The 22,581-nt window shown below is 47.6% G+C and overlaps 1 long non-coding RNA gene across 2 annotated transcripts in view; it reads left to right on the top strand.

The window, feature by feature from the left end:
• The window catches only part of LOC147024611 (uncharacterized), a 118,957-nt gene that overhangs the window by 4,429 nt on the left and 91,947 nt on the right, over positions 1–22,581 (top strand). For both annotated transcript variants that reach the window (XR_015059099.1, XR_015059098.1), the window contains exon 2: positions 5,115–5,181. This is a non-coding gene — a long non-coding RNA (uncharacterized LOC147024611). The remainder of the gene's footprint in view (positions 1–5,114; positions 5,182–22,581) is intronic.

The raw sequence follows: 22,581 nt of genomic DNA, 5'->3' as shown, positions 1-22,581 counted from the left end.
CCGTCTCTCCCACCAGGTTTTCTGGTGAGGAGGGTGTTTGGATATGGACACCCAGCAGGATTAAAAACAAAACCTGTCAAAGGGCGGAGGAGCTCCTTGTGAGCCATATCTCCTGCCCAACTGTGACTGCGGACGCCCTCCTGCAGTTGGGTTACTTTTTTATTATGAGGTTGGTGGCAGGATTTGCACTCCGGCCACCATAAAACCCTTCATTCCGCAAAACACAAAAACGCAAAAAAATCTGAAAACCCACTCCGTGGGAGTACCTCCTGTGCAGCTTCCCTTCGCAGGGCAGCTCACCGGATGACGGGATTGGGGCAAAGCCTTCATGACCCCCAATCTTTGATGATAGGAGTGAAACCACGGGGTAACATCCCTGGGTCAGATTGTGGGAGAGTGTGTCGGAGTGGTGCTGAGGTGTCATCCACCAGACGGCGGTCTCCTTGGGTTAACCTGAGGCGGTCCCTTCGGGTGGGTGCCTGGAATGTCCTATCCCTAAGAGAGGATGATCACCTGTGTCTGTTATCATCTGAGCTCGAGCATTTGGACATCAGGATTGCAGCTCTCTCTGAGGTTCGGAGACCGGATTGTGGCGAGATAATGGCGGGTGGTTACACCTACTATTGGTCTGGTCGCTCTGATGGTTACCATACCAAAGGAGTTGCTGTTGCTGTGTCCAATAAGCTGACCCCAATGATAATTGAGCTAACACCGGTCAACGAGCGTATTATGAGATTAAGGATTCGTCACTCCTTAGGTGTCATTTCCCTGGTCTCTGTTTATACTCCGACTGAGACGAGTGATCTCACCGTGAAGGATGCATTCTACGCCACGCTCGAGTCTGTGGTTGATCAGTGCCCCAGACGAGATACACTTCTAGTCTTGGGGGATTTCAATGCATCGACTGGAACTGATAGGGATGGTTATGATTTGGTTATGATGAAGGTTATGATGTTATGATGTGTGAGTTCCCCATGGGTCAGGAACTATGAACCAGAATAGCACTAAGTTCCTTGACTTTACAAGAAGTCATGGACTTAGGGTGGCTGGTTCATGGTTTCAGCGCCCACAAGCTCATCGCTGGACTTGGTATTCCAACACTGGCGGTGTGGCAAAGGAGATTGATCATGTCCTCATTGACGGTCGTTGGAGGATGATCCAGAACTGCAGGGTCTACCAGAGTGCTCAGTTCCTCAATACTGACCCACAGGCTTGTTGTAGCAACTCTAAAGCTGCACCTTAAATCCTGGAGAATGGTACCATCCCAGCCGAGGCTAGATGTTGGCAAGCTCAGGGATGAGAGAGTAGCTGAGGAGTTTGCGAACAGGCTGAGTGGACACTTGGGGGGTCTGGGTGCTTTGGGGGGTCCCGAAGAGTTGTGGAGTGCCTTCAAGACCACCGTCCTTGATGTTGCCGGTGGATGTCTTGGAGCTCACCGCAGGGCAAAGAAGAATTTTGTCTCTCAAGGGACACTGGATACCATTGACCAGAGTCGCAGGGCCAGGCTGAATGGCAGAGCTGAGCTGTTCAGGGAGCTGAGGCGTAAAACTGTACGTGCACTGAGGGTGGACAAGGAGGCCTATGTGCGAGGAATCTGTGAGCAGGTAGAGCATCACCTGTGGACAGGTGATTCTCGTCCCGCTTACAGGGGAATTCGCGCATTGCGTTCATCCAAGCCCATCCCTCGGAGCACTGCAGTTAGAGCAGAGAGTGGTAGGCTCTTGACAGAGGAGTCTGAAGTGAAGGCCCGCTGGGCCGGTTACTTTGAGCGGTTGTACCAGGCTGATCCCCCAGCTGTCGAGTTGGACGTCAAGGGTGTTACAATCCCTGTTGCTGACCCTCGAATCAACTGTGGTCCACCTTCGCTTGTGGAAACACGGGCTGCAGTGAACCAGTTGAAACGGGGTAAAGCTCCAGGGATCTGTGGCATCCATGCTGAACTTCTCAAAGGCTGGTGGAAATGCTGCACTCGTGTCGTTGCATGCAGTTTTGTGCTCTGCCTGGAACACAGGCATCATCCCAACTGATTGGAAGAGGGGCCTTGTTGTTCCTCTCTGGAAAGGGAAGGGTGATCGCCAAGACTGCAACAACTACCGAGGGGTGACGCTGCTCTCATTGCCGGGCAAGGTCTTTGCTGGTCGTGGAGAGATTCACTTACCTCGGCAGTGATATTCATGTCTCTGCTGGCTGTGAGTCAGAGGTCAAAAGACATCTGGGTCGGGCCTGGGGAGTCATGGATTCACTGGATCATTGGGTGTGGCGCTGCCAGTACCTGTGCGGGAGGACGAAAGTCCGAGTCTTCAGGTCCTTGGTACTTCCAGTCTTGCTCTTTGGATGCGAGACTTGGACTCTGACCAAGGATCTGAGACGGAGACTTAATTCCTTTGGTACCAGGTCTCTTCAGAGAATCCTTGGCTATCGCTGGTTGGATTTTGTGTCCAACGAGCGGTTGCTGAGAGAGACTCGGATGAGATTTGTTACCTGCATCGTCCGTGAGCGTCAGTTGCGGCTGTATGGACATGTGGCTCGTTTTCCTGACGCTGATCCTGCTCACCAGATTCTCTCAGCGATGGAGTCTCATGAGTGGAGGAGGCCAGTGGGCCGACCACGTGCCTCGTGGTTGCAGCAGGTTGACCATCATCTCAAGGAGATGGGGATGGGCCTGGCATCTGCCTGGGGGATGGCCAGACGGAGGCCCCTGGAGTACCGGCGGAAAGTGGACGCAGCGACGCGCTGTTCTGGCACATGCTCCCATACCTGACCTGACCTTAAACGCTTAAGGTAATGTATTTATTCCATCACTTATTATATATCTTTTATCATAAATGCTGTTCGAACTTCCTTACTTACAGTCTCTGAGAATATTTCGTGTTTATAATATCTAAAAAGAGTCATCTTTCTATAAACATCCTTTCTCTTCCATATACATTCAAGGTAACGTTGAAAGTTAATGGTCTCTTTTAATACACTCTTCTTTAGACCTTTAAGTATCTTTGTTGAGCAGAGCCAAAATGACAAACCTCTCTTGATGCTGTTGTCTGAGCATATTTTGGTCCCACTCATGTACATTAAACTTAAATAGTCAATAAATATTTTTTCATGTTCTATTTTATAAAATTGTTTTGAAGCACTCATCTCATATAAAAATATTTTCCTTACTCGAACCTTTTCTCAAACACTAATGCATGAATTTTTCGAGAAATGACAGCATTTCTCAACTTGGATATTTTCCCAGACTTACCCCATTATTCTCTTTCCGGTGTTTCATCCAGACCCAATAATTCTGGGAAATAGACTGCTTCTCACTTCCTCAAGCATGCTTTATAAGTGCGGCATTTCTCTCACTCAAAAATCTCTCTTTTTTTTTGATGGTTTCTCGTTTCTCTCATTTGACCCAACAGAGATGAACGAGAAATTGCTTGGTTCCAATGTTTCCTCTGATGAAGAATTCAATGATTCGTCACCACATTTGTTTCATACTGTGACGTCCACGGGACTTGAACAGTCCCGCCAACGTAGAATGAGCCGAAACGATGGAGGCGATTTATTTGTTTATAACCCAAACATGGCGGTTCTAATCGCTCTACCGCAAACGGGACGAGGAAGGTGCACGAGTCACTTTTCACTGAGTTGATGATGTTTATTTGTTTTTTATTATTACCAGAAATAACAAGACTCGGCAAGAAGAGGGATCCGGGGCGATTCGACGGGATGGTGTGGGATCGGGCGTGGGGAAAAAACACAGACAATTCCAATGAATATAGAGATCTCAAACCTTCTAAGGTGCCAAGCACACACACACACACACAAAACGTAGCTATTCCTCGTGGTCAGGCTGGACCGTGGTGTGGACGCAACTGTCCCTGGATCGGCGTCGGTCGAGCTGGCCTTGCTCTCGTCAGGGGGGCAGGAGAAACCGTGGTGCTGTCGACCTCCTGGTCTTGGCCCAAGTCCGCTCACAGCCGCCAGGGAACCAGTTCTGGCGCCAAGTTGCGAGCAGGAGAGGGAGGCAGGTCCGCCCGCCGCCCGACCCCGTACTCCGAGTCAGCAGAACCCCAGAGCCAACCGAGGCGAGGCACGAGGCTCGGCAAGGCTCCCAGACACGATCAAGAGCACGATCGACTCAGCACAGCAACCAGGACGCTCTCTGCCGCCACAGCTTCCACACCAAAAAAACACGATCGTTCTGGTTGTAATCTTCTTCTTCTTCCTTTTCGACCCCGAACAGAACCTTTTTATCCTTCTGTCCTCGTCACTTCAATCGAGCCGTTTATTGGCCCACCGCCATCGCCTTCCGCCAATCGTGATCACAGGGCGGAGCCATCCGCTGCACTGTCCTGTGACGTCACGGCCAGTCTTCAGAGAATACCAAAAGGGGTTTACGCAGACACACTTACCCTATCCCGTGTCCCTATCTAATTACGTGACATTTATCATTTCCCCCCTTGAAGAAATGAACATTTACTAGACAACTTATCACCACTGAATTGCTACTTATTACATCGAGATCCTGGTAAACTCGAACAGCATGGCATACCTAATTAAACATCCTAATTACCCTTTGAATGCATACTCCCCCCCTCAAACGTAACAATACACAATTAAACTGATAATGAAAGCCTATATATATAGTGTGTGTGTGTGTGTGTGTGTGTGTGTGTGTGTGTGTGTGTGTGTGTGTGTGTGTGTGTGTGTGTGTGTGTGTGTGTGTGTGTGTGTTGTGAAGTCTGGCTTCCTTCTTGGCACTCTGGTGCAGTAATTGGTCTTCACTTTGATTCTATATGATTAATTATACAACTAATTATTTATTTTCCTTTTTGTTACAGCATTTCAAACTCACTCATACGCGAGGTGAATTGTTATGCTAATGATCTCCACAAGGAATGGAAAGCTCTAAATGACGTCATGACAAATCCAGTTCGTTCATCAGGAATTTCACAATGACCTCAATATATGTATTAATAACCTGCCTCCAAGATGGATACCTCCGAGACCACCGACATCACAGAATTTACCCAATGTTTCAATGTTCTTTGAAGATTTTTTTTTAAAGGTATTACTCATAATAAAATACTATTATGTTAAATGAGTGCCTGTGTTTCCTGTTTTTACAGTGTCAATCATGAAGAAAGTGCAGATATGTTGCCTCTTGTTCCAAACAGTCATCAGAGGCTACTCCAGGTAATTAATTATACATCTCTCTGACTGAAGCTAATTTATGAGAGTTAGGTTTTATTTATTTATTTATTGACAATATGACATACTCCGACACTTCCTTAAATATTCACAGGTGTGTCATATAATATTAGTGTGTGTGTGTGTTGTGGTGTGGTGTGGTGTGGTGTGGTGTGGTGTGGTGTGGTGTGGTGTGGTGTGTGTGTGTGTGTGTAACAGGAAATAAACACTCAGATGGTTCAACACCCTTCACTCTCTGATTCAAACAAACATTATATAATAAAATCTGTTGTAGATATTTCAATGTGTAATATATTGTATGTAATAAGTATTAATTATATCTGTTTGGTTTATAATTATTTAATTCTAATTTACAAAAAAAAGGATAAAGGAGGTGTAAAACAAGAAGGGGGAAAGGGGGGAGGTACGCTCCCCCCCCCCCAACGATCCATTGCCCCCCTCATCTCACTCATTCCCTCCCCTTGTGTGTGTGGGGAAGGGTGGGTCAAGGGTGGGGGTGCACAAGGGGAGGGAATGATGGAGTAGATAGGTGTGGCTTGTATGGGTGGGGTGGGATGAAGGTGTGTGGCTTGTGTGGGTGTGGCTTATATGGGTTGTGGCTTGTGTGTGTGACTTGCATGGGTGTGACTTGCATGGGTGTGACTTGCATGGGTGTGACTTGCATGGGTGTGACTTTTGTGGGTGTGGCTTGTGTGGGTGTAGACAAAGAAAGGGGGGGGAGTGAATTTTTTTAATTGAATAAACACGTTGTGTGTAGGAAACTAATAAACAAATCATTGCAGGGTGGATGTGGTGTGTGGATGTGGATATGATAGACGTGGATGTGGTGTGTGGATGTGGTGTGTGGATGTGGATGTGGTGTGTGGATGTGGTGTGTGAGTGCGGCTTGTGTGGGTGTGGTTTGTGTGGGCAGAGTCAGAAAAGGGGTGGAGTGAATTTTTGAATTATTATTATTTATTTATTATCTTTGTCTTTTGTAATTCCTGTGAATAAAATGAACCTAAAATCTCTTCTCCTTTTAAAACATAATTTGTAACTCCAAGGAATTGTATCTATTACATCAACAATTCAAAGAAGTTCTTTCGTCAATCGTTAGTGCAACCTTTTTTAAAATGCGATTTCCACCTGTATATTCTTACTATATCACCAACTTTGAACTTCGGCTTTCACCGATTAATCTCTTTTTCAAATTTCTATTTTTGCAAATGTTTCTGATGGCTTGGATTTTGTTGAGGTATGAATCATATCGTTGTACTTATTGACAATGTCCTGAATTAAAGATAACCATCGTTGAGAATCGAGTTGAGTGAATTTTTTATGTAGTCTCTTTTTTAAAGTGCGATTAAAATGCTCAATAACAACCGCTTTTCCTTCTTTAAAGGTGCTGTATAATGTAATTCCGTTACCTTCAAGAAAATTCATAAATGTTTTATTGTAGAACTCTGTGACCTCATCAGTCCACAGTTTTTTTTTGGTTTTCTCTTGCTTTAAGTAAGTATCTGTTGGAAGGCTAACATAAGAGTATTACCTCTTTTGTTTTTCAAAGGAACAACCCACGCATATCTACTCCTAAAATCAATAACAATTAAGGCATATTTGTACCCCTTATCAAAATTGAGTTCAATCAAGTCAGCAGACCAGATATAATCAACTTCTTTGGAATAAACTTTCCTTCTATGAAACTTTGTGATTATTGGTTGATGTAATTCATCAGCTAATTGCTCTTTAATCTTAATGACATCATTAGAGCCTATAATTTATTTGAATTTTCAAGGCCAAGTCTCAATTTAGCACTGATCATCTTCTTCACGATGAACCTATCAACTTTTTCTCTCAAGGTTGGATTTTGTATCAAAGACAAATTATACAACACTTCTCGATCTGCTTCATGTTTTTCTTTCAATGTCATGCTATTTCCATAATCAATATCGTGCTTCATACACACTTCATCAACTCTGTTCTTACGTTTAGACCAAGGTTTAGGATTGTTAGCTTCATCTAATCATTTATTCAAGTTTGTTCATGGACCACAGAAAGAATATCCCGGTCAATGTAATTCCCCTGATACTCCAGTTGTCGTAAATTTACTTCCTGATAAAAACTTTTGTACATCTCCCCCACATTTTTGTTTGGAGATGAATTTACTCTTTTTAGAGCCACACACCAAACATATTTCTTTTTGTATAACCCTATTATTTTTACTTTTACCATACAAGATATTTTTAGTGTTGGTTTTCTTTATACATTTGAGGCAATAACTCATTTATTGATGAGAAAAATTCCGACAGTGTGGAAACCTTTTTAGTTTCCAAAATGTATATTTGCATCTTAATTTTAAAAATATAAAGAATCCGAAGAAATGTCTTCACTCTCTCCTCCATTTATAGAAGAAAAAAAGTGTAAAACCTTAACCAAAGTCAATAATACCAACATCGTCAAGAATATAATCTTTTCCTTCTTTCTCTTCTTTATTTTCACTTTCTCATTTAAATCTTCTCCCTGAAATTGCTGTTAACACTCTTGACCCATATAATTTTGCTAGACTTGTCAATTATTTGTTTTCCTCCTCAGTGCGTTGAGATCGATTTATTTTCTGTAATACCTCTGATCTTTTTTTAATATCACTGGTTTCCATATTTTTATTCTCTCTGTCTCTGTCTGTCTCTGTCTGTCTGTCTCTGTATGTCTCTGTGTCTCTCTGTCTCTCTCTCTCTACTCCTTCTCCCTTTTCTCCCTTGCCTCCTTCTCTCTTTTCTCCCTTCGCTCCTCTCTCTTCTCCCTCTTCTCCCTCTCCTCCTTCTCCTTCTCTCTCATCTCCCTCTCCTCCTCCTCTCTCTTCTGCCTCTCCTCCTCCTTCTCTCTCTTGCCTCATTTTCTTAAACTCCTTCCTCATCCCTTACTACCCTTGAACCACTTTCACCCCATAGAATATCATACAAATATTCATCTGGATTTGTTGATATTCCTGTATCCAAAATAATTTTTTTCACAAGAGGAAAACAAAATAATTTCTTTTGAATTTCTAAAAGCCTTGTATTTTCTCAACTTTTAACCCTTTTCATTATTTAACATTTCAGTTAAATCCAAAGTTGTTGGTTTAGTAACATCAGTATAAAGCCAATCTTTTATTGAAAACACTCCATTCTTATCTTGCAGAACATATTTATAAAAATACTGAATACACTTTTCTTGTAGGTATGCCTGGACACAGAAATGATAATTTTCTTGAAGCCTTCTTGCTGTCATTTATGTACCAGACAAATGAGGTGCCACGAGGAGGAGTGATGTAAGGGACACATCGGCCATTTTGGAGTTAATGCCATATCGCACTATTTTAACCCTAACCCTATCATCTGAGCCTATCATCATTATATCATTAAAAAAATGTCGCTTACATCACTCCTCCTCGCGAGGCCTCATATATGACAGATGAATATGATGACAGGTAATGCCTCCCCATCTTCCCATTGTTAAATCAGTTTGTATTCCCTGACTTACTTTATAAAATTCTGTTCTTTGTGTTTTCATGATATAAACGACGGCAAAGCTGTTATTGATTTTAGCCTTATTAAATTATTTCATTTCTTGTTTGCTCTTCGTGCTTTCACAAATCTCATTTTCGGCACCAAGTGGAAAATATTTTCCTTACGAGACTGATTTCATTCTTTCAGGTCATCTCGGTTTATTTTAAATAACCAATTGTACCCAAAATCAATCATATCATATCTCCAATGTTGGATTTTCATACAAACGATACACCCTTCTGTATAAAATTTTATTTCAATTGGAACGGGGACATTCCATATATATATATATATATATATATATATATATATATATATATATATATATATATATATATGTATATATATTGTTACAGATTCGCGCCCACCGGCGTGCTGACGGCCACGTAACTCGAATCGCGGCACGTCGCCCACCGGACGGACAATACAGTCGTGACCCTCTCGGACTAACGCCGGGAACCAGTCACGGGTGGACCTTTCGGTCTCACCGCGATCGAGCCAATCAGCCCCCGCGTGGGATAGGGTTGCTCGCCAAATTCGACCTACCTAAGTACCCACACGGAGGGTAGACCGGGCGATCGCACCTCGCCGCAGGTCGACTTCGGACACGGGCCACTTAAGCGACCCGTTCCGTACTATCGGGATAACCGAGCGGTGTTATTCGTCGACCTCGACGGTTCGATTAATTATCGGGCGTATTCAGCCCACTACCAACCCTTTACGTGAAGCAAGATGAGGATTCAATGAAAGAAATGACGAAGCGAAGCGGGAAACAGTTCAACACAAAGCACATTTATTCGCGATGAACGGAAAGCGCACATATACAATTCCACCAAAAGCACATAGAAAAGAAGAGAAACACAATGCAATTTTTACACAAAAAGCAAATGCGACAATGCAGATCTAATACCGATTACGCGAGCACACGGCAACACTTATGCAATTTTACTTCACAGACGGCGCCGACAACACATACCCAAAAACAAAAGAAAAGAGAACCCTCAAAGATGAGGCGGGCCTGAGGCCGAGACCGGGTCGGGCCTACCCGTCTGGTGATGAGACGCGGAGCGGCGATGGTGCCTCAACTCCGCGGGCCTCGCGGGCAGTGTCTGGTAGGGGGTGGGAAAGGGGCCCCCTTGGTCGCACTATCTCAGCGCGGGGGGAAACAGGAGGGGGTTGCTGATGCTCGGGGTATAGAGGATTTCTACTCTGCCTCGAGTCCCGCGACGAGCGTCTCCACCTCGGCCAGGTCGCGCCGTCGGCCTCCCTGGTGTGCAGCTCCCTGCACGACGCGAGCACCCCCTCGTCTGCCCTCGCCGCCTCTCCACAGCTCCGTCCCCTCCGTTCCGACTCCAACGCACACGACGACGACCAACTCCTTCTTGCTTCTTCTTCCCAACTCCACCGCCCGCGAAGTCTTAACTCTTTATTAACTTGACTGACGAACGCGGTCGCTTATATAAGCCCCGTGGCTTCGCTCTCTCATCTTTGACCCCCTGCCTTCGACCTTTCACCTCGCTCCCCATTGGCCCGAGAAAAAGTGGGCGTGAATGCTTTTTGATCCATAAATTTGCATATAGCGATCGCCCTCCAACGCCCTGGAGGCGGGGCCAAATCGCCCCTCGCTCACCGATTGGACGGAACAAAAGTGGGCGTGTGTCGTTTTTGATCCGTTTTTGAAGTGGAAAATCCGTGGTTTTGTACACGCTGTTCGGCGCGCGCCCTGCACGAGTCCAACACCGGTACCCACAAGCGGCGCAAGAACGGTGGCGATGCGACGGTTGCGAGGTGTGACGTGAAGCGGCGCCGCGGTGGGTGGTTGATGTTGTGGTTGGTGGTGGTAATCATGGCGGTTGGTCCAAAATAAAGATAGCAAAAGAAAAACGGCTATCCTGAAGAGTCGCAGCACGCATAAATGACATGTATTCCCACTAGACAACGGGTTTGGGCCTAACTACACATGTACTTACCGAGATATCTCACCTAAGGGACCTGAATGGTGGTTTGCGAATTTGGTAACCACAACACTACCCCCTCCCCTTTTTACAGACTCGTCCCGAGTCGTCAAATTTTCGTGTGCCATCATGTGTAGTTTTCCCCTAGTACATTTTACCTACGGATCCCTGAGTGCGACATTCATGGTATTCGTGTCCCCAAAATAAATAACCTGAGGGCTGCGTAACTATCTAAACAAACTCACTCACACGGACGACTTAAATAAAATTGCCGGCGCAAGGACAGACATGCCGGGGGCGCACTCATATTTACAGTACATCTTAACCTTAACTTACAAATTTTACACTAAACCATGGCCCAGGATCATTGAACTCTGCAAAAAGAAAGCAGTTAACAGGGAGCCAGGCTGCTCGCATGCAGTCTCTGGCTCAAAACAATGCAGGTGACAGGGAACGTGGCTGGCTGCTCACACGCAGTCCAAGGCCTTCCTTTTTGAACTGAACGCAGTGAACCACAACGGTGCATGGGCTGCACAAACGTAGTCTCCGTGCCAGCTCAAGTGGCACACGCAATGAGCACAACGAATGGATGCATGAATGGATGGACGCAAAACACGGTGCACGGGCTGCCACTGCAGGCCCGTGTTGTAGCTGCCAACAGGGCAGTTCTTGCAGCTTGCAAACTGTTGCCTTGCGGATCCTGGCGCACATGGAAATGAACAGGGGGGGGGGGGGTAAAGCAAAAATTGAACGGGGCTGGTGAACATGGGCAGTGGGCATGGCATGGCAAAGGCAGCAGGCAAACTCAGCCCGCAGAATAAGGCCGCTGCAGGCAAACACAGCCCGCAGATGAACTGGCCGGCACAGGCCTTGAATTACCACAGCTGCAGACGATCCAGCCGGCACAGGCCTCGCAGCAAAACAACAGCTGCCGATGAAGTTGGCCGGCCTCCGCCTTGAAGCAAAACACGGCCAGCCGATGAAGTTGGCCAGCCTTTGCCGTTCAGTGGAGGTTGGTGGAGAGAGTGCGGTGGTGCTGGCCACTTGGAAGGCGGGCTCGGACCTACCTACCTGTCTCCCTCCCAACCTATCACCTTTGCCTGTCACTGTACATACCCACTCCCTTAATTTGTGAAAAACCAATTTAGCCCCAACTTATTTTATTTTTATTTTTACTTCCCCACTATAAATCGTCCCCTAACCCCCTTTATCGTACTTGTTCGGCTAACCTATCATCTCCGAGCCTACTCCCAACCCCTACGTTCCCTTCCTGGAGGGGAATAAGGGAGAGCTAGTGTCCTGTGTCGAGGCCCAACGAAGCCTCAGAATGGCCTCCCCAGAGTTCGGCGATCTAACCCAAAGTGGGTCCAGCGGCCCACAACGAGAGCGAGGGGATGGATGGTGCGGAGGGGTACATCTCCTAATCTACCCTATCCATTTAACAGTTAAACTACCCCGGGGCTTTCAACAAGCGCCTCTCGCTTAAACGATTGGTTCTAACAGCCCAGATTCCCGTCGCCTGTGTTGGTGTCCTTACAATTTCGGGCCTCGCCCCCCCAATTTTCTCTCCGTGCCCTCACACGGTCTCATGGCTGGGACACGTGGCTCCCTTTGGCAGGCACGACCCTCTGCCGAATCTCCCGCTATGGCACCCCCGGGCACTACACTGCCTCCGAGCCTACCAGCTCCCTAACACCGGGGAGTGCCCCCCATGGCACCTCCCCTGAAACGCACACGTGGCAGGCTGGCTTCCCGGGCCCCTTTCCGAGGGTCACCCATGCCCACAACACTGCCCACGCGGCTAATGGCGCCCCGGGCCCCCGCACCAAGCAGGCGCACCCGTGCCCACTACTCTATCCCGGCCCCCCATGGGCCCATGGCCTACCGCGGCCGACTAGCCTGGTGCTCGGGGTACCCACTCAGCGATACTCACCTTTCGCAGCCACGCTCCCAAGCCCGTCAACAGGGCTCCTGCACCCCTCCAAATGGGTTTCGAGCCTACATTCCCACCAACAGCAAAACGACCTCCATTTTTCAATTTGACTAACCCCCTAACTCACTTTATACTGACCCCGGGGTCCCTTGGGCGGGAGTCACTCCTCCCCCCAATCACTCATCGGACCATGCATTCCCCATTCACTCCACACACACAGACCCGCTGGCCTCACTCACTCACCAAGCACATGCTTCCAATCCACTCACCAACAACTCTTCAACACACACACCACTGAACTCTGCCATCCTTCTACCTGCATCCCCTAACTAACTCGTGCTCCCACGTCGTCCCTTAAACTAGTAGCACATTCCATTTAACCTACGTAGCTAAGCTACGTCCCCACTACACATTCATAAGTCTGTCCATGTCTCCAAATCATTTTATTCCCCAACCTAAATCTGGCTACAATCCCTCTAATTAATCCATTCCACGGACTCCATGAGGACTTACCCCTGCCCCATGAAGTCGGTCTAGCTAAGCTAACCCTTCCCCCTAACTAGTTTCCATCCTGTGCCCAGGTCAAGGGGGTCTTCCACCCCTTGCCCAGGAATCCTGTGCACCCGAAAGTGAGGCGTTTTTTTTTTTTTTTTTCCATGCGCAGCACCTGCGCGGCAACTTAGAGCTCGCGCACTTTGCACCTGCCCGTGACGTCATGCAGCTGCACGTGTTCCTCGTCACTCCTTGGACGGTACCATCCGGCAGAGATACCCCTCCTGCCGGATTCCAACCCCACGTGCAGCCATGGCGTCACCGTGCGCATAAAAAAAAACAAGCCCCACGTCTCGAGGGGTTCCCCACGCGAACACATGTGCCTTGCCCGTTGGAGCTTAACACACACGATCGCGTGGAGAACCCGTCCGGTCCAAATCCATTATCCTGCCTAAACTTTGTCCGTCCGCGGGATCGGCAAATCCACCGCTGGCGTTTCCGGACCGGGACTTCACTCTCGCAAGCGAGCACGTGGCGGTCTCGTGCGTTGCACAGCACGAACCTCGTGCTCACTGCTGGGTGAACCGGCACGGTCCTCGAAACAACTACAGCCGCTACTCGGCTTTCTTTCTTCTCATGTCTCCGTCGTCGTCTCCATTCCACCCACGCACACCTGCGTGTTACGACGCTCACACTCCATTCCATCACATTCACCCCGGGAGACGCGGCTGCGTGCTCCCGCATGCCCACCGACATCTCCCTTACATACCGCTCTCTCACACACACGGTCTCCCTTGCATCACCCATACCACTCACCGTGGTGCTCCATTCACTTGCGCGGGGGCACTCACCCGCGGTGCCTCACCCACACACGCGAGTGCACTCACCCGCGGTACCTCACTCATACACCGTGCCTCACTCACACACGCGGGGGCACTCATCCGCGGTGCCTCATCCACACACGGCGTGCTGGGAAGCACACACTCCGGCACACTCGCCACCACACCACTCACACGTGGTGCCTCACTCATACTGGCCGTTTCACTCACACACACGGCCTCACTCACACACGGTTCCTCACCCACACTCGGCGTGCTGGGAAGCACGTACCCTGGCACCATCGCCACCACACCACTCACACACGGGGTCGCTTCCACACACGGTGCCGCACTCACGCCTTGCACCACACACACAGGGACAACCACACTGGGGATTCGTGTCCCCACAAGGGTCTCCGGGGCCTCCATACCCCCCAAGCTCTCCGAGCACCCGTTCACAGCACTCGCCTCCTCAACCTCGCAAAGCACGACCGAACTCACCTGGTCGTGACTCGCCTCAAGGGGGCATACTCCCTCCCCTCGTTCCTGGAGGAGGCCATCCAGGTGCTCGCACTGGGTCTCCACCCAGTCCGCCAGCTCACCCCCATTGTCCTCCACTACCTCCGTGTGTGTGTGCGCGTCACTTACCCCGTCTTCATCGTGTTGTCTCTATTTTTTCTGTCTCCCGTGTCTCTATACATTTATAAGTTTCTGTCGTCGTCACCTCGTGTCTCGTCTCACACGTTTTGGTCTCCCCATTTAATTTTTCCCTCTTGGTCACCGTCGATTCCTCTGTCACGACCCTCGCCCAACACGTTCCCCGAATTATTTTTTCACCCGCCTCCACCGCGGGCCTGTCAGCCGTTGCACCCCCACCCAGCTCGTTTGCTCCCACACGTGCAGTCGCCATTTTTATCTCCCTGGTCACGGCCTTCATGCCCGCCTGCAGGCATCGGCCCATGTTCTGCGTCTCACCCCGTAGCTCTTTCATTTCCTCCTTCATGTTTGTTTCCATTCCGTTCATTTGTTGTGTATTCGCATCCAATTTTTGTGTATTCGCATCCAATTTTTGTGTATTCGCATCCATCTTCATTTTTACTTCGTCCATTTGCTTGTTCATGTTCGCATTCATCTTCGCTGTCATTGCCGCCAGCATGGCGCATAGCTGGGCCATGTCGGTGCGCTTGAGTGAGCCGTTTCGGCAGGGGTTGGGGAAGGGTTTTGGTGGAGAGGGGGGTGGGAGGTGTCATACACCGCGGCCGCTGCCGCACCCATTTCGGGCTCTGGGTTCAGTTGGGCGAGTTCATGTTCCTGCACGGGCATTCCATCCTGGACCATGGATTCTACACATTCTACATCCATTTCTAATACCCCCGGCTCCCGCTCGCCTTGAGACGCCATCTTGCTTCTCTTAAAGGGTTAATTTCGCTCGCTCGTAATTTGGAGGGAATCGGGGGTCGCTTCTCTCACCCCTGGACCGATTCTCGTGAATTTAGCCGGAGACAGGAGAGCCCGTTTTCCTGTTCTCCGATACCAGTGCCGCGAGGAGGGCGATGAATTTGTATCGCACGACCTGACACCAGTGTTACGGATTCGCGCCCGCCGGCGTGCTGACGGCCACGTAACTCGAATCGCGGCACGTCGCCCACCGGACGGACAATCCAGTCGTGACCCTCTCGGACTAACGCCGGGAACCAGTCACGGGTGGACCTTTCGGTCTCACCGCGATCGAGCCAATCAGCCCCCGCGTGGGATAGGGTTGCTCGCCAAATTCGACCTACCTAAGTACCCACACGGAGGGTAGACCGGGCGATCGCACCTCGCCGCAGGTCGACTTCGGACACGGGCCACTTCAGCGACCCGTTCCATACTATCGGGATAACCGAGCGGTGTTATTCGTCGACCTCGACGGTTCGATTAATTATCGGGCGTATTCAGCCCACTACCAACCCTTTACGTGAAGCAAGATGAGGATTCAATGAAAGAAATGACGAAGCGAGCGGGGAAACAGTTCAACACAAAGCACATTTATTCGCGATGAACGGAAAGCGCACATATACAATTCCACCAAAAGCACATAGAAAAGAAGAGAAACACAATGCAATTTTTACACAAAAAGCAAATGCGACAATGCAGATCTAATACCGATTACGCGAGCACACGGCAACACTTATGCAATTTTACTTCACAGACGGCGCCGACAACACGTACCCAAAAACAAAAGAAAAGAGAACCCTCAAAGATGAGGCGGGCCTGAGGCCGAGACCGGGTTGGGCCTACCCGTCTGGTGATGAGACGCGGAGCGGCGATGGTGCCTCAACTCCGCGGGCCTCGCGGGCAGTGTCTGGTAGGGGGTGGGAAAGGGGCCCCCTTGGTCGCACTATCTCAGCGCGGGGGGAAACAGGAGGGGGTTGCTGATGCTCGGGGTATAGAGGATTTCTACTCTGCCTCGAGTCCCGCGACGAGCGTCTCCACCTCGGCCAGGTCGCGCCATCGGCCTCCCTGGTGTGCAGCTCCCTGCACGACGCGAGCACCCCCTCGTCTGCCCTCGCCGCCTCTCCACAGCTCCGTCCCCTCCGTTCCGACTCCAACGCACACGACGACGACCAACTCCTTCTTGCTTCTTCTTCCCAACTCCACCGCCCGCGAAGTCTTAACTCTTTATTAACTTGACTGACGAACGCGGTCGCTTATATAAGCCCCGTGGCTTCGCTCTCTCATCTTTGACCCCCTGCCTTCGACCTTTCACCTCGCTCCCCATTGGCCCGAGAAAAAGTGGGCGTGAATGCTTTTTGATCCATAAATTTGCATATTGCGATCGCCCTCCAACGCCCTGGAGGCGGGGCCAAATCGCCCCTCGCTCACCGATTGGACGGAACAAAAGTGGGCGTGTGTCGTTTTTGATCCGTTTTTGAAGTGGAAAATCCGTGGTTTTGTACACGCTGTTCGGCGCGCGCCCTGCACGAGTCCAACACCGGTACCCACAAGCGGCGCAAGAACGGTGGCGATGCGACGGTTGCGAGGTGTGACGTGAAGCGGCGCCGCGGTGGGTGGTTGATGTTGTGGTTGGTGGTGGTAATCATGGCGGTTGGTCCAAAATAAAGATAGCAAAAGAAAAACGGCTATCCTGAAGAGTCGCAGCACGCATAAATGACATGTATTCCCACTAGACAACGGGTTTGGGCCTAACTACACATGTACTTACCGAGATATCTCACCTAAGGGACCTGAATGGTGGTTTTGCGAATTTGGTAACCACAACAATATATATATATATATATATATATATATATATATATATATATATATATATATATGTATATATATGTATATATATATATATATATATATATATATATATATATATATGTGTATATATATATATATATATATATATATATATATATATATATATATATATATATATATATATATATATATATATATATATATATATATATATATATATATATATATATATATATATATATATATATATATATATATATATATATATATGTATATGTATATGTATATGTATATATATATATATATATATATATATATATATATATATATATATATATATATATATCCTGGTGTTGGCGCAGTGGTTAGGGCAGCGGCTTGGGATCCAAAAGGTCCTGAGTTCAAGCCCCGTTGGGCCACTGAATTAATACACCAGGGGGTTGACTCAGCCTGTCATCCTTCCGAGGTCGGCGAAATGGAGTACCGGTATACTGGGCCGGTGTATACCCCGGTTAAAATAGGTGTACCATATCCCTGTGTCGTAAGAGGTGACCAGGGTTGCGTCAGGAAGGGCATCCGGCGTAAAACATGTGCCAAATCACTATGCGGATCATACGGATGATCCGCTGTGGCGACCCCTCACGGGAGCAGCCGAAAGAAGAAGAAGAAGAAGAAGATTATATATATATATATATATATATATATATATATATATATATATATATATATATATATATATATATGGTTGACTCAGCCTGTCATCCTTCCGAGGTCGGCGAAATGAGTACCAGTGTACTGGGCCGGTGTATACCCCGGTTAAAATAGGTGTACCATATCCCTGTGTCGTAAGAGGCGACCAGGGTTGCGTCAGGAAGGGCATCCGGCGTAAAACATGTGCCAAATCACTATGCGGATCATACAGATGATCCGCTGTGGCGACCCCTAATGGGAGCAGCCGAAAGAAGAAGAAGAAATATATATATATATATATATATATATATATATATATATATATATATATATATATATATATATATATATATATATATATATATATATATATATATATATATATATATATATATATATATATATATATATATATATATATATATAGACAGTAATCCTCCGTTTCTCACGGGGGTTACGTTACAAACCTCCCCGCGCTGAGTGAAAATCCGCAATGAATGGACGCCTCCCCCCCAAAAATCGACTCGTCTGGTCTGGTCGGTTTGGGAGTGATTGGGTTTGAGGTGCCGGAGATTGACTCGTCTGGTCTGGTCAGTTTTGAGGTGCTGGGTATGAGCAGTGCTCGTCCAACGGCGGCAAACCTTTTTCCTTCCCGAAGCATATATCGAGCACCTTTACCTTAACCTTCTCCTGGAGCGTCCCAGGACCTTCCTCTGGCGCTTCGGTTCCTTGCCAGAAGCCTTAGAAGGTGCAGGGCGTTTGGGCGGCATCGTGGGGCTTGGAGAAAAAAACGTAGAAAATATTCGAAGTTCACAAGCGAAACTTTGTCTCATGCGTTGTGTGACTGGTCAAGCACCACGCGTTATAATTTATTGCTTAAATAATTTATATTTTATATATTATTACCGCGATGAACCGGGGGAATCCGCAGAAAAAATTAGTTACGTTCCAAGGGAAAACCCACGATGAACCGGGGGCGCGATAGGTGAACCGCGATGAAGCGGGGGTTGACTATTGTTACGGAAATGGCCCTTATGGGAATACTAAGTATAGGATTAGCTCAGATCTCCCATTAAATGCCTGTTTCGCTCGGTTGTGTGGTATAAGAGATGATATGTGTGTGTCGGGCGGTGTAAAAGACTGTTTTTATGTTCGTACTGCGGTGGTGAAACGAGAGATGATTCTTCTTCCTCTCCTGTACGAACGAGAGAGGAGTGGCCTAAAGAGAGGTGTGGCCTGACCAGGAAGTGACACAAAGGGGCGGAGCTTTTGGTCAGAGAGTCGCCGAGACAGGCGTGTGTCGAAGCGAACAAAAGGAAAAAACGAAAGCATCAAGTGAGCTCTGAGTTTTTGGTCGAGCGTCGGTCTCGAGTGTGCTTGGGTTTCGGAGGCCACGAGTGCCGAAAAGGAATTCTCAGTTTGGAAGGCAATAGAGGAACTGAGAGGACGAAGCGGGAGTCGGGCTTCGAGGCGGGAAGGCAGGAGAGGAGACGCCGGAGCGTCTGACGGTCCTTACTCACCTCACGACTCGACACGTTGTTGATCCGCCTGTGGAACTCAGACCTCGACTTGGGCCTTGTCTGGAGAACAGGCCAGGCTGGGATTTGTTTAGTGTAGGTTAGGGGGACTTGGAGGATTTGACATGGAGCCTCGCTGCTGTTCCATTGTGCAGGCAGACTGCGAGGGGTCGGTGCAGGCCAAGGTATGGGGATACTGGTTGGTGGTGTGACATGGTATGGGAAGTTAGCGAGTCGGGAAATAGGGCAGCAGGGCTTTGGGGGGTTCCTGGCAGGTGAGGGCTGTCAGAGGTGCCAGGAGAGCACCGTAGGGTTCAGTGCCAGGAGAGCACAGTGTGGGTGCTATGAGAGCACAGTGTAGGTGCTATGAGAGCACAGTATGAGTGCTATGAGGGCACAGTATGGGGGCTAGAGAGAGCCACCCCTTCGTCAGGAGTGCCAGAAGCACACTCAGGTGAACCCCGAGGTCGCTGAGTATCCTCCACCCCCGATTGGAAGCAAGCAAAGAGGCCTAGTAGTAGTCACACTCCCCAGCCAGCGAGTTATAACTGGCACCACCAAATGGAAAAAGAAGAAGAAGGGCCTTGCCCAGGTTTCATAAAATGGAACAGTGTGCCAGGTCAGGAAAAATGGGTCATTAGGATCATTCTTGCCATAGCAGGGTTTGTTGCATTGTCGAGAACTAAAAGTAAATGGTTAGGTTTGATGGACACTCCTCCGCACCATTCATGTGTGACACCTGGTACGAGTAGTGTTGATGGGAGAAATTGTTGGCAAGGGCCAGGCTCGGTCACCCTCTCCAAGTGCCAGAGAGGCCACCAGTATGTCATGAGCACACATCCACGAAGATAACCGTTGAGTAAGAAACACACCATCCAGTCTGTAAAAGAAAAAAAAAAAGAGAGAGAAGGAAAAAAAAAAGAGAACTTAACCAAAACAAGTCAGGTAAGGAAGGTTAAGGGTACACTCCATCTCACCTGGTCTGAGGTCATCACATCCATTTGCGTCCTCAAGAACGCCTCCGAACTGCATTTGTTTGCCATCGATATCACCGTGCCACCATTGCTGTCACCTGCTGTCCAACACAGGGCTTTTTGCCTGCTGCTGCTTGTGAGTAGGCCATATGGGCCGAAGCATTTTTGTGGGCCGTTGCAGCCGAAGATTCATGTCATTTTGTGGGCTCAGTGAGACGAAGGACTCTTTGTGAGATTAGGCCACTGGGCCGACTGAACTCACCTGGTGAGAGGCCAATAAGGCTGCGAAGTGAGGAAACCCTCAGGGGTGAATGGACAATACTGCCGGGAGGGGGCGTGAAGGAGCGAACACGTGAAAGAACTTTGAACTGTTGAATGTTCTGCTCCTATGCAAATGTGGTGTCAAAAGTAAAATTGAATGCCCTCCCGTTCAAATCCATAATTAGAATGTTAAGTAGTGTGCATGAAGTGTAAATTTGTTTGTTAGATTGGTGACCTGACACACGAGGATAGGGACATGCCAATCTTACTGTGACACTTTGATTTTTGGAGTTAAGTGCTTCCCATATTGTGGGTTAGAGTAAATGGGAGATCTGTGCTGTACGTTAGACAGGGCCATTGCCGTGGGCTGCCCCAGATGGAGGCTTCGACATCACTATGTTCTGCAACAATGCACAACAGTGTCCAGATAAAAGGATACATACAACCAAGAGTGAAGTTGGATTTGAAAGTTGGATTTGAAAGTGAACGCAACATGGCCCTCTTTAGGGCCCCACTTCTAATTGTTACACCACTTCTTTTGATGAGTTATTTTGTGGTTTTTTTCAGGTGTGTTTGAGATGGTTTCATTGAATTTTTCAGTGAGTGTCTCAGTTTAAAAGGTGGCAAGCTGATGAAGGGAAGTATAGGAAGTGCTCCAAGAACAAGATATTTCAACCAAGAAGCACTAAGTGTTTTTCACATTAAACTTTAAAACCGAACCATTCACTGCACCGCTATAGTTACCAGTTGCGACGACAATGATTGCTCCCTCGGCGTCACCCCATAAAAGAAGCCTTCCTAATTTTCTCCATACAACTAATGCCTCAGTCTAACTAGCGTGAGAAAAATAGGCACTTAGTCTTACCAGAAAATTTCCCGGGTATTACCGGGTACTTCAGCTAGTAGAAATATATATATATATATATATATATATATATATATATATATATATATATATATATATATATATATATATATATATATATATATATATATATATATATATGGACATATGCAGTAGACTAAGGCGTAAGTCGTCACCATCGGGACCGAGAAAAAAAAGTGACGACTTGCGTGTATGCGAACATTCATGATGACTGTGGGGTGAAGGATGAAGTTGCGCGTGGCCTGGACACGTACGTGTGAGAGGGCGCAACAATGTCAAAGCCGGCTATTGTACCAAAAGGGAAACACAATCCTCGGTGCATCAGTGGGGGTTCATTGGTGAGTTGGAAAGTGATCAAGCAAAGATGGAATTCATGAATCACTTTATCAAAAGTAAAGATAATGAACAACTGTAAGACAACTTATATACCATCGGTGATGGTATATGACCATCGACAAATGTGGAATGACTGGCTGTTGGAATTGATTCATTGGAATGAATGTCAAATGAGTTTTCATATGGAATGAAAACTCATATACCATCGACAAAGTACATGACACACAGTCATCGTGATGACTACCACTCAATACCGATGTGAAAGCGAGTGTGGTGATGTACAAAACAAGCCAATATAAAACCATGATGGGACTTCAACACTAAGCTCGATCGATCCTTTACTCCTTCGCCAGAGACTGAATTGCGCAGCCTGTCTACCTCTTCAGATGCATGTGGGACAGCGTGCTGACTGAGCTGAACGCAGCGCAGTTATAAATAGCCCACGAATCACGATTCCATGAAATCGGGTTTCTCACGAGGTAGAAGTTCCGTGTGACGAGTTAGGCGTGGTAATTTACTTGAGTTTGCATCATGCGGGAACGGACAACATCTGACGACTGAGACGAAGTGACGACTTCGAGATGACGACTTACAGAATTTATTCAACGTCTGTAAGTCGATTTAACATTAGATAAATTCGGGACATTTTGACGCTGCCGACTTCGGCGAAGTGACGAATTACACGCCGCCGATTTACGCCTAGTCGACTATATATATATATATATATATATATATATATATATATATATA

The sequence above is a fragment of the Eptatretus burgeri genome, chromosome 6, assembly GCF_056783735.1.
Source record: "Eptatretus burgeri isolate ZD-2024b chromosome 6, Ebu_testis_v1, whole genome shotgun sequence".
NCBI classification, from domain to species: Eukaryota; Metazoa; Chordata; class Myxini; order Myxiniformes; family Myxinidae; genus Eptatretus; species Eptatretus burgeri.
The sequence above is the reverse complement of the archived record's forward strand: the minus strand, read 5'-3'. Positions and strand labels throughout refer to the sequence as shown.